Consider the following 14,097-nt stretch of genomic DNA (forward strand, 5'->3'; position numbering starts at 1 on the left):
TAACTCAATGGGCTTCCCAGGTGGTACTAGTAGTAAAGAACCTGTCTGCCAATGCAGGAGACCTAAGGGATGTGGGTTCGAACACTGGGTCGGGACGATCCCCTGGAGGCATCCTGGCAACCCACTGCAATATTCTTGCTTGGAGAATCCCATGGACCGATAAGCCTGGCAGGCTACAGTCCATAGGGTTACAAAGACTAGGACATGATTGAAGTGACAGCACAACACATAAAACTCAATAGCAAATAAATAAATAATCTTTTAGAAAATGGGCAAAGGACCTGAATAGACACTTGTCAAAAAACATATGAATGGATGACAGATATGTGAAAAGATGCTCAACATCACTAACCATCAGGGAAATGCAAATCAGAATCATAGTGAGATAGCACCTCACACCTGTTATGATGATTATTATCAGAAAGCTAAAAGAGAACAAGTATTGACAAGAACATAAAGGGAACCCTTGTGCACTGTTAGTGGGAATATAAATTGGCATAGCTACTACGGAAAACACTATGAAAGCTTCTCAAAAAAAGAAAGTTCCTCAAAAAAAGTGGGATTCAGCAATCCCACTTCTGGGTATATATACAAAGGAAAGGAAATAAAATCACTGTCTTGAAGAGATATCTGCATTTTCATGTTCATTGCAGCATTATTCACTACAGCCAAGATACGGAAACAACCTAAGTGCCCATCCATGGATAAATAAGTAAATTGTTAAATATACACAAATATATACATACATACATTGGAATATTATTAGTCCTAAGAAAAGAAGCAAATCCTGCCATCTGCAGCAAAATGAATGACCCTGGAGGATATTATGTTAACAAAAATAAGCCAGGTAGAAAAACATAAATACTACATGATCTCACTTATAATACAATCTTAAGGTAAAAAATCACAGTGACACAGATTAGAATAGTGGTTATTATGGGCTGGTGGGATAGGAAAAATGGGGAAAAATCCATCCAGGGTACAAACAAAAGTTATAAGATGCTGTTGCTGCTGCTAAGTTGCTTCAGTCCTGTCCGACTCTGTGCGACCCCGTATACAGCAGCCCACCAGGCTCCTCTGTCCACAGGAGTCTCTAGGCAAGAATACTAGAGTGGGTTGCCAGATCCTTCTCAGTTATGAAATACATATTATTAAATTCTAGAGATCCAATGTATAGCATGATGACTATTCAGTTCAGTTCAGTTCACTGGCTCATCGTGTCCGACTATTTGCGACCCCATGAAGTGCAGCACACCAGGCCTCTCTGTCCATCACCAACTCCCAGAGTTCACTCAAACTCATGTGCATCGAGTTGGTGATGCCATCCAGCCACCTCATCCTCTGTCATCCCCTTCTCCTCCTGCCCCCGATCCCTCCCAGCATCAGGGTCTTTCCAATGAGTCAACTCTTCAAATGAGGTGGCCAAAGTATTGGAGTTTCAGCTTTAGTATCAGTCCTTCCAATGAACACCCAGGACTGACCTCCTTTAGAATGGACAGGTTGGATCTCCTTGCAGTCCAAGGGACTCTCAAGAGTCTTCTCCAACACCACAGTTCAAAAGCATCAATTCTTAGGCACTCAGCTTTCTTCATAGTCCAACTCTCACATACATACATGACCACTGGAAAAACCATAGCCTTGACTAGATGGACAGTTTTTGGCAAAGTAATGTCTCTGCTTTTTAATAAGCTATCTAGGTTGGTCATCGGAGAAGGCAATGGCACCCCACTCCAGTACTCTTGCCTGGAAAATCCCATGGATGGAGGAGCCTGGAAGGCTGCAGTCCATGGGGTCACTGAGGGTCGGATACAACTAAGCGTCTTCACTTTCACTTTTCACTTTCATGCATTGGAGAAGGAAATGGCAACCCACTCCAGTGTTCTTGCCTGGAGAATCCCAGGGATGGGGGAGCCTGGTGGGCTGCTGTCTATGGGGTCACACAGAGTCGTACATGACTGAAGTGACTTAGCAGCAGCAGCAGCAGGTTGGTCATAACTTTCCTTCCAAGGAGTAAGAGTCTTTTAATTACACGGCTGCAGTCACCATCTGCAGTGATTTTGGAGCTGAAGAAAATAAAGTCTTACACTGTTTCCACTGTTTGCCCATCTATTTCACATGAAGTGATGGGGCCAGATGCCATGATCTTAGTTTTTTGAATGTTGACCTTTAAGCCAACTTTTTCACTCTCCACTTTCACTTTCATCAAGAGGCTTTTTAGTTCCTCTTCACGTTCTGCCATAAGGGTAATGTCATCTGCATATCTGAGGTTATTGATACTTCTCCCGGCAATCTTGATTCCAGCTTGTGCTTCTTCCAGCCCAGCATTTCTCATGATGTACTCTGCATATAAGTTAAATAAACAGGGTGACAATATACAGCCTTGATGTACTCCTTTTCCTATTTGGAACCAGTCTGTTGTTCCATGTCCAGTTCTAACTGTTGCTTCCTGTCCTGCATACAGGTTTCCCAAGAGGCAGGTCAGGTAGTCTGGTATTTCCATCTCTTTCAGAATTTTCCACAGTTTATTGTGATCCACACAGTCAAAGGCATTGGCATAGTCAATAAAGCAGAAATAGATGTTTTTCTGGAACTCTCTTGCTTTTTCCATGATCCAGCGGATGTTGGCAATTTGATCTCTGGTTCCTCTGCCTTTTCTAAAAGCAGCTTGAACATCTGGAAGTTCATGGTTCACATATTTCTTAAGTCTGGCTTGAAGAATTTTGAGCATTATTTTACTAGCATGTTAGATGAGTGCAATTTTGTGGTAGTTTGAGCATTTTTTGGCATTGCCTTTCTTAGGGATTGGAATGAAAACTGACCTTTTCCAGTCCTGTGGCCACTGCTAAGTTTTCCAAATTTGCTGGCATATTGAGTGCAGGACTTTTGCAGCATCATCTTTCAGGATTTGAAATAGCTCAACTGGAATTCCATCACCTCCACTAGCTTTGTTTGTAGTGACATTTTCTGAGGCTCACTTGACTTCACATTCCAGGATGTCTGGCTTTAGGTGAGTGATCACACCATCGTGATTATCTGGGTCATGAAGATCTTTTTTGTACAGTTCTTCTGTGTATTCTTGCCACCTCTTCTTAATATCTTCTGCTTCTGTTAGGTCCATACCATTTCTGTCTTTTATTGAGCCCATCTTCACATGAAATGTTCCCTTGGTATCTCTAATTTTCATGAAGAGATCTCTAGTCTTTCCTATTCTGTTGTTTTCCTCTATTTCTTTGCATGATCTCTGAGGAAGGCTTTCTTATCATTCCTTGCTATTCTTTGAAACTCTGCATTCAGATGCTTATATCTTTCCTTATTTTCCTTTGCTTTTCACTTCTCTTCTTTTCACAGCTATTTGTAAGGCCTCCCCAGACAGCCATTTTGCATTTCTTTTCCATGGGGATGATCTTGATCCCTCTCTCCTGTACAGTGTCACAAACTTCCATTGATAGTTCATCAGGCACTGTGTCTATCAGATCTAGTCCCTTAAATCTATTTCTCACATCCACTGTATAATCATAAGGGATTTTATTTAGGTCATTCCTGAATGGTCTAGTGGTTTTCCCCACTTTCTTCAATTTAAGTCTGAATTTGGCAATAAGGAGTTCATGATCTGAGCCAAAGTCAGCTCCCGGTCTTGTTTTTGCTGACTGTATAGAGCTTCTGCATCTCTGGCTGCAAAGAATATAATCAATCTGATTTTGGTGTTGACCATCTGGTGATGTCTATGTGTAGTCTTCTCTTGTGTTGTTGGAAGAGAGTGTTTGCTATGACCAGTCCATTCTCTTGGCAAAACTCTATTTGCCTTTGCCCTGCTTCATTCTGTACTCCAAGGCCAAATTTGCCTTTTACTCCAGGTGCTTCTTGACTTCCTACTTTTGCATTCCAGTCCCCTATAATGTAAATGACATCTTTTTTGGGTGTTAGTTCTAAAAGGTCTTGTAGGTCTTCATAGAACTGTTCAATTTCAGCTTATTCAGCATTACTGGTCGGGGCATACGCTTGGATTACTGTGATACTGAATGGTTCGCCTTGGAAACGAACAGAGATCATTCTGTCGTTTTTGAGATTGCATCCAAGTACTGCATTTTGGACTCTTTTGTTGACCATGATGGCTACTCCATTTCTTCTAAGGGATTCCTGCCCACAGTAGTAGATATAATGGTCATCTGAGTTAAATTCACCCATTCCAGTCCATTTTAGTTCGCTGATTCTCAGAATGTCAACATTCACTCTTGCCATCTCTTGTTTGACCACTTCCAATTTGCCTTGATTCACGGACCTGACATTCCAGGTTCCTATGCAATATTGCTCTTTACAGCATCGAACCTTGCTTCTATCACCAGTCACATCCACAGCTGGGTATTGTTTTTGCTTTGGTTCCATCCCTTCATTCTTTCTGGAGTTATTTCTCCACTGATCTCCAGTAGCATATTAGGCACCTACTGACCTGGGGAGTTCCTCTTTCAGTATCCTATCATTTTGCCTTTTCATACTGTTCATGGGGTTCTCAAGGCAAGAATACTGAAGTGGTTTGCCATTCCCTTCTCCAGTGGACCACATTCTGTCAGACCTCTCCACCATGACCCCGTCCGTCTTGGGTGGCTCCACACTGTATGGCTTAGTTTCAATGAGTTAGACAAGGTTGTGGTCCATGTGATCAGATTGGCTAGTTTTCTATGATTTTGGTTTCAGTGTGTCTGCTCTCTGATGCCCTCTTGCAACATCTACCATCTTAGTTGGGTTTCTCTTACCTTGGGCGTGGGATATCTCTTCATGGCTGCTCCAGCAAAGCACAGCCACTGCTCCTTACTTTGGACGAGGGATATCTCCTCACGGCTGCCCATCCTGACCTTGAACATGGAGTAGCTCCTCTCAGCCCTCCTGCACCCACGCAGCTGCTGCTCCTTGGACGCGGGGTTGCTCCTCTTGGCTGCCGCCCCTGACCTTGGGCACGGGGTAGCTCGTCTTGGCCGCCGCCAGCTAATAATAATAATAATATATTGAACACTTGAAATTTACTAAAAGAGTAGATCACAAATATTCTCACAACCCTCCCCCAAAACACAGTAATGATATGAGGAGTTGGACCTATTGATTAGCTTGTGATAATCAGTACACAATGTATACATATATCCAAACATCATGTCAGTTGTATATTTTAAAAATAATACCATTTTTATTTGTCATTTATACTTCAACAAAGCTGGGGGAAAATACATTTGGAGGCAATTTCACTTGTATGTGGTAATTACTATTGACAGTCTACCCTGAAACAATAAAATATAAGCTAAGATTAAGAAAAAGCAAGCATACCCCACCAATTTTTCTCTAAATGCCTAAGTGCTATCCAAAAAAAAAAAAAAAAAAATCCTTGAACATAATAATATGGGGCAAGAAGAGATATTTAACATTTACTGCTACTGCTAAGTCGCTTCAGTCGTGTCTGACTCTGTGCGACCCCATAGACGGCAGCCTACCAGGTTCCCCCATCCCTGGGATTCTCCAGGCAAGAACACTGAAGTGGGTTTCCATTTCCCTCTCCAATGCATGAAAGTGGAAAGTGAAAGTGAATTCGCTGAGTCCTGTCTGACTCTTAGCGACCCCATGGAGTGTAGTCCACCAGGCTCCTCCATCCGTGTGATTTTCCAGGCAAGAGTACTGGAGTGGGGTGCCATTGCCTTCTCCGATTTAACATTTAGGGATTAACAATTTTGAAAGAGGGATGGGATGAGGCTCTGTTATTTTTTTTTCCTCTTGGGATTCTCAATTGTCTAAGTCTTCCAATATTGAAAATAGCTTTGGATATATCATCCAGAATTTGGATGAAGTTCAGTAATGCTACTCCATAGGCTCCATAGAGGTTAAACACAATGTAGGCTCTCCAGTAAAGGCTTTGCAGAATGCAATCAGACTACTAGATGGATTCATGAACCACCAAAGGCATCATTAGCTGAGAAGGACAAGGAACTGGTTGATAACTATCAAAGTGAAAGTGGGTCATACAGCAGCCTGCAAAAAAAAAAAAAAAAAAGAAGAAGAGATATTTGGAAAGCATCACAAATGCTCCACTTGAAGCAGAGTATTACGGCTCTGGGTTGCTGAGAGACACGTAGTGCCTAAAAGAACACCCCAGCAGGAAGGACTCAGAGTTACTGCGCACTGCGAATGTGCGTGACATGCTGAATGCAGACAGACTGCTAGAGCAGCAGTCACGACAGAGGAAGAACTGATGTTTAAAGGGTGTAAATGCCTTCTCTGGCCATTTCAGTCAGGTTCACTGTAGAGACAAATCCTCTTTCACAAAAACGTCCAGCACCATGGAAGAAACTAAAACCAAAAGTGCATGTTTATTTTCTGGATGCTGTCTTCTGTGAGTTACATAATGCAGTTCTGGAAATGAAGAGCCACCTCTGTCACTGGGCTACAAGGCATCTCTGGTGGGGTTTATTTAATATCACAGACTATATACTCTTCATGGAGGCTCATTTACCTTAATCATCCTTAGCACTGCCTGGAAAGATTCTTTATAAATTATGACTTTTTGTCTCTGCTACTTAAAACCCTTCAGTGTACCCCTCTGGCTTACAAGTGGAAATCCAAATTCCATAATACATCATGAAAGCCCTCCATGGTCTGGCTTCTCTGCACTCTTTAATCATTCTACATCTTGTAGTTGTCAGCACCCCAAAAATACAGAATTGTCTGCAGATACACAACAGTATAATACACCTCCTCACACCTTGATGGGTTGAGCACTCTTCACCTGGCTAACCCCTCTGATACTGATCCTTCTCCACCACTCTTCCAATGTCCAGTAAGAATTAGATGTTCTTCCTATCTCTCCTACAGATCAGGTCAGATCAGATCAGTCTCTCAGTCATGTTTGACTCTTTGCGACCCCATGAATCGCAGTACGCCAGGCCTCCCTGTCCATCACCAACTCCCGGAGTTCACTCAGACTCCCGTCCATCGAGTCAGTGATGCCATCCAACCATCTCATCCTCTGTCGTCCCCTTCTCCTCCTGCCCCCAATCCCTCCCAGCATCAGAGTCTTTTCCAATGAGTCAACTTTTCCCATCAGGTGGCCAAAGTACTGGAGTTTCAGCTTTAGCATCATTCCTTCCAAAGAAATCCCAGGGCTGATCTCCTTCAGAATGACTGGTTGGATCTCCTTGCAGTCCAAGGGACTCTCAAGAGTCTTCTCCAGCACCACAGTTCAAAAGCATCAGTTCTTCGGCGCTCAGCCTTCTTCACAGTCCAACTCTCACATCCATACATAACCACAGGAAAAATCATAGCCTTGACTAGATGAACCTTTGTTGGCAAAGTTATGTCTCTGCTTTTGAATATGCTATCTAGGTTGGTCATAACTTTCCTTCCAAGGAGTAAGCGTCTTTTAATTTCATGGCTGCAGTCACCATCTGTAGTGATTTTGGAGCCCAGAAAAATAAAGTCTGACACTGTTTCCACTGTTTCCCCATCTATTTCCAATGAAGTGGTGGGACCGGATGCCATGATCTTCGTTTTCTGAATGTTGAGCTTTAAGCCAAATTTTACTCTCCTCTTTCAGTTTCATTAAGAGGCTCTAGTTCTTCTTCACTTTCTGCCATAAGGGTGGTGTCATCTACATATCTGAGGTTATTGATACTTCTCCCGGCAATCTTGATTCCAGCTTGTGCTTCTTCCAGTCCGGCGTTTCTCATGATGTACTTTGCATATAAGTTAAATAAACAGGGTGACAATATACAGCCTTGACATGCTCCTTTTCCTATTTCGAACCAGTCTGTTGTTCCATGTCCAGTTCTAACTGTTGCTTCCTGACCTGCATACAAATTTCTCAAGAGGCAGATCAAGTGGTCTGGTATTCCCATCTCTTTCAGAATTTTCCACAGTTTATTGTGATCCACACAGTCAAAGGCATTGGCATAGTCAAGAAAGCAGAAATAGATGTTTTTCTGGAACTCTCTTGCTTTTTCGATGATCCAGTAGATGTTGGCAATTTGATCTCTGGTTCCTCTGCCTTTTCTAAAAGCAGCTTGAACATCTGGAAGTTCACGGTTCACGTATTTCTGAAGTCTGGCTTGGAGAATTTTGAGCATTACTTTACTAGCGTGTGAGATGAGTGCAATTGTGCGGTAGTTTGAGCATTCTTTGGCATTGCCTTTCTTTGCGATTGGAATGAAAACTGACCTTTTCCAGTCCTGTGGCCACTGCTGAGTTTTCCAAATTTGCTGGCATATTGAGTGTAGCACTTTCACAGCATCATCTTTCAGGATTTGGAATAGCTCAACTGGAATTCCATCACCTCCACTAGCTTTGTTCGTAGTGATGCTTTCTAAGGCCCACTTGACTTCACATTCCAGGATAACTATGGTCTAAAGTATTTGTCTCTGTTGGTCAGCAAATTTGGAAAACTCAGCAGTGGCCACAGGACTGGAAAAGGTCAGCTTTGATTCAAATCCCTAAGAAAGACAATGCCAAAGAATGCTCAAACTACCGCACAATTGCACTCATCTCACACGCTAGCAAAGTAATGCTCAAAATTCTCCAAGCCAGGCTTCAACAATACATGAACCGTGAACCTCCAGATGTTCAAGCTGCTTTTAGAAAAGGCAGAGGAACCAGAGATCAAATTGCCAACATCCGTTGGATCATGGAAAAAGCTAGAGAGTTCCAGAAAAAACATCTATTTCTGCTTTCTTGACTATGCCAAAGCCTTTGACTGTGTGGATCACAATAAACTGTGGAAAATTCTGAAAGAGATGGGAATACCAGACCACCTGACCTGCCTCTTGAGAAACCCGTATGCAGGTCAGGAAGCAACAGTTAGAACTGGACATGGAACAACAGACTGGTTCCAAATAGGAAAAGGAGTATGTCAAGGCTGCATATTGTCACCCTGCTTATTTAACTTATATTCAGAGTACATCATGAGAAACACTGGGCTGGAAGAAGCACAAGCTGGAATCAAGATTGCCGGGAGAAGTATCAATAACCTCAGATATGTAGATGACACCACCCTTATGGCAGAAAGTGAAGAAGAACTAGAGCCTCTTAATGAAACTGAAAGAGGAGAGTAAAATTTGGCTTAAAGCTCAACATTCAGAAAACTAAAATCATGGCATCCGGTCCCATCACTTCATGGAAATAGATGGAGAAACAGTGAAAAAGGTGTCAGACTTTATTTTTCTGGGCTCCAAAATCACTGCAGATGGTGACTACAGCCATGAAAATTAAGAGATGTTTACTCCTTGGAAGGAAAGTTATGACCAACCTAGACAGCATGTTAAAAAGCAAAGACATTACTTGGCTGACAAAGGTCCATCTAGTCAAAGCTATGGTTTTTCCAGTAGTCATTTATGGATGAGAGAGTTGGACTATAAAGAAAGCTGAGTGCCAAAGAATTGATGCTTTTGAACTGTAGTGTTGGAAAAGACTCTTGAGAGTCCCTTGGACTGCAAGGAGATCCAACCAGTCCATCCTAAAGGAAATCAGTCTTGAATGTTCATTGGAAGGACTGATGTTGAAGCTGAAACTCCAATATTTTGGCCACCTGATGCAAAGAACTGACTCACTGGAAAAGACCCTCATGCTGGGAAAGATTAAAGGCAGGAGGAGAAAGGGACAACAGAGCGTGAGATGGTTGGATGGCATCACTGACTAATGGACATGAGTTTGAGTAAACTCTGGGAGTTGGTGATGGACCGGAAGGCCTGGCATGCTGCAGTCCATGGGGTCACAAAGAGTCAGACACGACTGAGAGACTGAACAGAACTGAACTGGTCCTCCTTCCCAATTACTGGAGGTTCAGAGACTGCATCTCTTAGTTCTTGTCTGAGTCCTTTCAGGATGTTATAACAACAGTATCATGGACTCTGTGACTTAAAACAGCAAACATATTTCTCATGGTTCTGGAGGCTGGGGAGTCCAAGATCAAATTAGTGACAGGTTTAGTGTCTGATAAAAGCCCTCTGCCTGGGTCAGAGATGGGTGTATTCTCCACACAACCTCACATGGTGGAAAGGAGTCTTTTTTCCACAGAAAAATGCACTTATTTTTAATTCTGTACAATCAAACAAAATGGAAAACAAAGAGGGATTATATTCAGCTACAAGTAATGGATAGCACCCATACTTTTACTGATATAAGCAAGAGCCTTTTCTGACATAGAAGGAGTGGGTCAAAGTAGCCACTCCACAGGGAACCAGAAAAACAACTCAGCGACTAAACAACAGTCTTTTTTTTTTTTTTTTTTAATAAGGGCAGTAACCTCATAGTTGGACTGTGAAGAAGGCTGAGTGCTGAAGAATTGATGCTTTTGAACTGTGGTGTTGGAGAAGACTCTTGAGAGTCCCCTGGACTGCAAGGAGATCCAACCAGTCCATTCTAAAGGAGATAAGTCCTGGGTGTTCATTGGAAGGACTCATGCTAAAGCTGAAACTCCAATACTTTGGCTACCTCATGCAAAGAATTGACTCATTGGAAAAGTGATGCTGGGAGGGATTGGGGGCAGGAGGAGAAGGGGACGACAGAGGATGAGATGGCTGGATGGCATCACCGACTCGATGGACGTGAGTTTGAGTAAACTCCGGGAGGTGGTGATGAACAGGGAGGCCTGGCATGCTGCGATTCATGGGGTCGCAAAGAGTCGGACACGACTGAGCGACTGAAGTGAACTGAACTGAACCTCATTCATGAGGACGCATCCCTCATGACCTAATCACCTCCCAAAGGTCCTACCTCCTAAAACCATCATAAGATGGATTTCAACATATGAATTCTAGGGGGACATATTCAGTCCATAGTAGCTGCTGCTGCTGCTAAGTCACTTCAGTCATGTCTGACTCTTAGCGACCCCATGGACTGCAGCCCACCAGGCTTCTCTGTTACCCCTAAATAGTCCATGCTGCTAAGTCACTTCAGTCGTGTTTGACTCTGTGCGACCCCATAGACGGCAGCCCACCAGGCTCCCCTGTCCCTGGGATTCTCCAGGCAAGAACATGGAGTGGGTTTCCATTTCCTTCTCCAATGCATGAAAGTGAAAAATAAAAGTGAAGTCGCTCAGTCGTGTCCAACCCTCAGCAACCCCATGGACTGCAGCCTTCCAGGCTCCTCCGTCCATGGGATTTTCCAGGCAAGAGTACTGGAGTGGGGTGCCATCACAAATAGTCCATAACAATATACTAATTATTTGTCATAAAAATCTTGGGAGGGTAAAGAAAAATGGATTCCAGATAAGGAAATTGAGCAGTGATATTGGTAAGTGACTTGCTCAGTGACATCTATCACACTGACTTTTAAAAATGTCTTTAAAGATATGTGTTTTTCCACTGCAGAATCACAGATGTGTGTTCAGTAAGGTTGGACGACTCCTCTTGCCACTATTATCAGTGTGTGAATACTAAAACCACCACTCCTGCTTGTTATCTGAAAATAGGTGACTTTCATTGTCTCCTTCCACTGTGTGTACACATTTGCAGAAGACATAAATCTTCTAAGTTCAAATACAAAAGTCTAAATTTAACATGCTATGGGAAAGATTTTGTTTTCCTTCGCTTCCAGTCTGATTTCTCCTTCATATTTTTATATGTTCAAGGAAAACAGTACACACTTGTCCTATGGAAATGAAAGATATAATCCTGCCTCATATTAATTGAGTTGAAGCTGAGAAATTGGACAGATTGCATCTTTCATGCCTCTTTGCAGCCACCTGCTTCTCCCTGTTTGGAGTCTGGTACAGGCCCTATTTCTCTAATGTGGGAAGGGGATGCACCAATGACACTCAAGGCTCTGAGCAGCTTTTTCACTTTAAAGTCTAAAATCATGCAGGTTTTAAACATTGGGCAGACTCTCAGGATGAAATAATCATAAAAAAATCTGTGGAGGCAAAAACTGCCTATTCTGCAAATCTAAAAATAGGATGCTGCAGGCTACAATGTATCATTCCGAGAACTTCTCCGCATGTTCAGTGGTCAGGGATTTTTAATCAAGCTTGGGCATGAGTTATTGCATGCTTTTCTTGGCCCTTTATTTCAACAGCAGTAAAAAGGTATTAACTGATGAGAACATTGTGGCTGCTACTTACCTTATTACTCCATGTGCCAGTGCCCTGAAAGAACACTCTGACTCAAAGAGGTCACCTGTGGAGCACAAGGACAATCTTCACTCCTCCCAGAGAAAAAAATCAATCGTCACCAGATGACCTCAGGTCAGAGGTCCAGAGAGTGTATTTAAACACAAGAGGAAGGGAAAGACACTTATTGTTTCCCTCACTTGCTGACTGTTTTTCCTTGGAATTAACTTTAACAAAGTAGATGCAAAAATCAAAAGATAAATCAGACAAATGCAGTCTCTATACTTTAGAAGTGTAAGTTTGTAATTTTCATTAAAAATGAAAGTTTACACATTTTATTGTAAAGCAATTAATACCTGAAATCCCTTAAATTCTAAACTTTAAAATTTTGTTTATTTACCTTTTATGGCCCATTTAGGGTAAGAGCAAACTGATACCAAAACAACTTCCAGATAGATCATTCTGTTAAATATAAGCAATATAAATACAAAAAAAAAAAAAAAAAAAACACCTGTTTTAAAAATAAAAATGAGTAAGTAAGTGTTAATTGCTCAGTTGTGTCCGACTCTTCCCGGCCCTATGGACTATAGCCTACAAGGCTCCTCTCTGTCCATGGAATTCTCCAGGCAAGAATACGGAAGTGTATTCAGTATTCCGTTCTCCAGGAGATCTTCCCAACCCAGGGATCAAACCTGGGTCTCCTGCATTGCAGGCAGATTCTTTACTGTCTGAGCCACCAGGGAAGCCCACAAAATAAAGATAATAATACATAAATAATAAATTATGAGTGAGGGTAAACTTTTAAAGTTTAGAAACAATAAAAAACATCCCCCATCAGCCCATAACTACCAGAACACATAACACATACTAGCTTTGACGATGGTAGCAATTCACCAGACAATTTTTTTGCATGGGTTCAGGCGCCTATCTCAGTCTGTTTTCGGTGAATTCTGGGAAACACACTTCTATTTCATAGACAACTAATTCATTCTTTAAAAAAAAAAAAGAAGAATAGTATAACATATATAAAGAACTGCATATATTTGATATGTACAATTTGATGAGTTTGGACATATGCAAAGACCCATAACACCATTATCACAGTTAGGGTAATAGACATATCTAACACTTCTCAGAGTTTTTATGTATCCCTTAGTTTTGTGTTTTGTTTGTTTTGTAGTGAGGACCCTTAACATGAGTCTACTCTCAATGAATTTTGAAGTGCATATTACCTTATTGCTGACAATAGGCTATAGCTGTAGAGTAGATATGTATGACTTACTCATTTGGCATAACTAAAACTTCATACTCATTGACTAACTCCTCAGTGTCTGGCAACTACTGTTTTCTCTGCTTCTATGAGTTTTATTATTGTAGACACCCCATGTAAATGGAATCATAAAGTATTGCTCTTTCTGTGACAGGCTTATTTCCCTTTGTTGAGGTGAGCTTTATGTATTACTAGGGTTAGCTTAACTTTGTACATCATTTTATTTTCATCTCCATGCTAAAGTTTTATGGCTAACCAAGAGAACAAGAGCATAGATGTGTTTGCTAGTATGAATGGACCATCTGCCTCCACAATTCACTGCTCACCATTCTTCTCCTAGATTACCCAAGCAATTTACAAGATGGATGTGAAAGGTCTCCTGGGGTGTCTTATTGCTAAATGTCTTCTGGTGGATGGCTGTGGATAATCTATATAATCTAAGATTCAGAATAGCTTTCTTGTACCTAGTGAGGAAGCAAACTCAAAGTGCTGGCTATGCATGGGCTGACGTTGTATATAAAACGCAGATATGTCTACTAGAGAAACTGTTAATTTTATGGTAGCAATGCTAGACTGTTCTTAAGATGAAAACCCACACATGACTTTGCAACACTTTCACATCCTGGCTTGTTGTCTTAGCAGATGTTAGAGCATTCTGCAAGGCCATTAAAGGTGAGCCAGGTCAAAGTGTATGTCCCCAGTGAGCCAGCTGAAAAAAGTTTCTGTGGTAGAGACTTGTCTGAACTTGTGTCCC

This window comes from Bos indicus, chromosome 2 (assembly GCF_029378745.1).
Source record: "Bos indicus isolate NIAB-ARS_2022 breed Sahiwal x Tharparkar chromosome 2, NIAB-ARS_B.indTharparkar_mat_pri_1.0, whole genome shotgun sequence".
Taxonomy (NCBI): Eukaryota; Metazoa; Chordata; class Mammalia; order Artiodactyla; family Bovidae; genus Bos; species Bos indicus.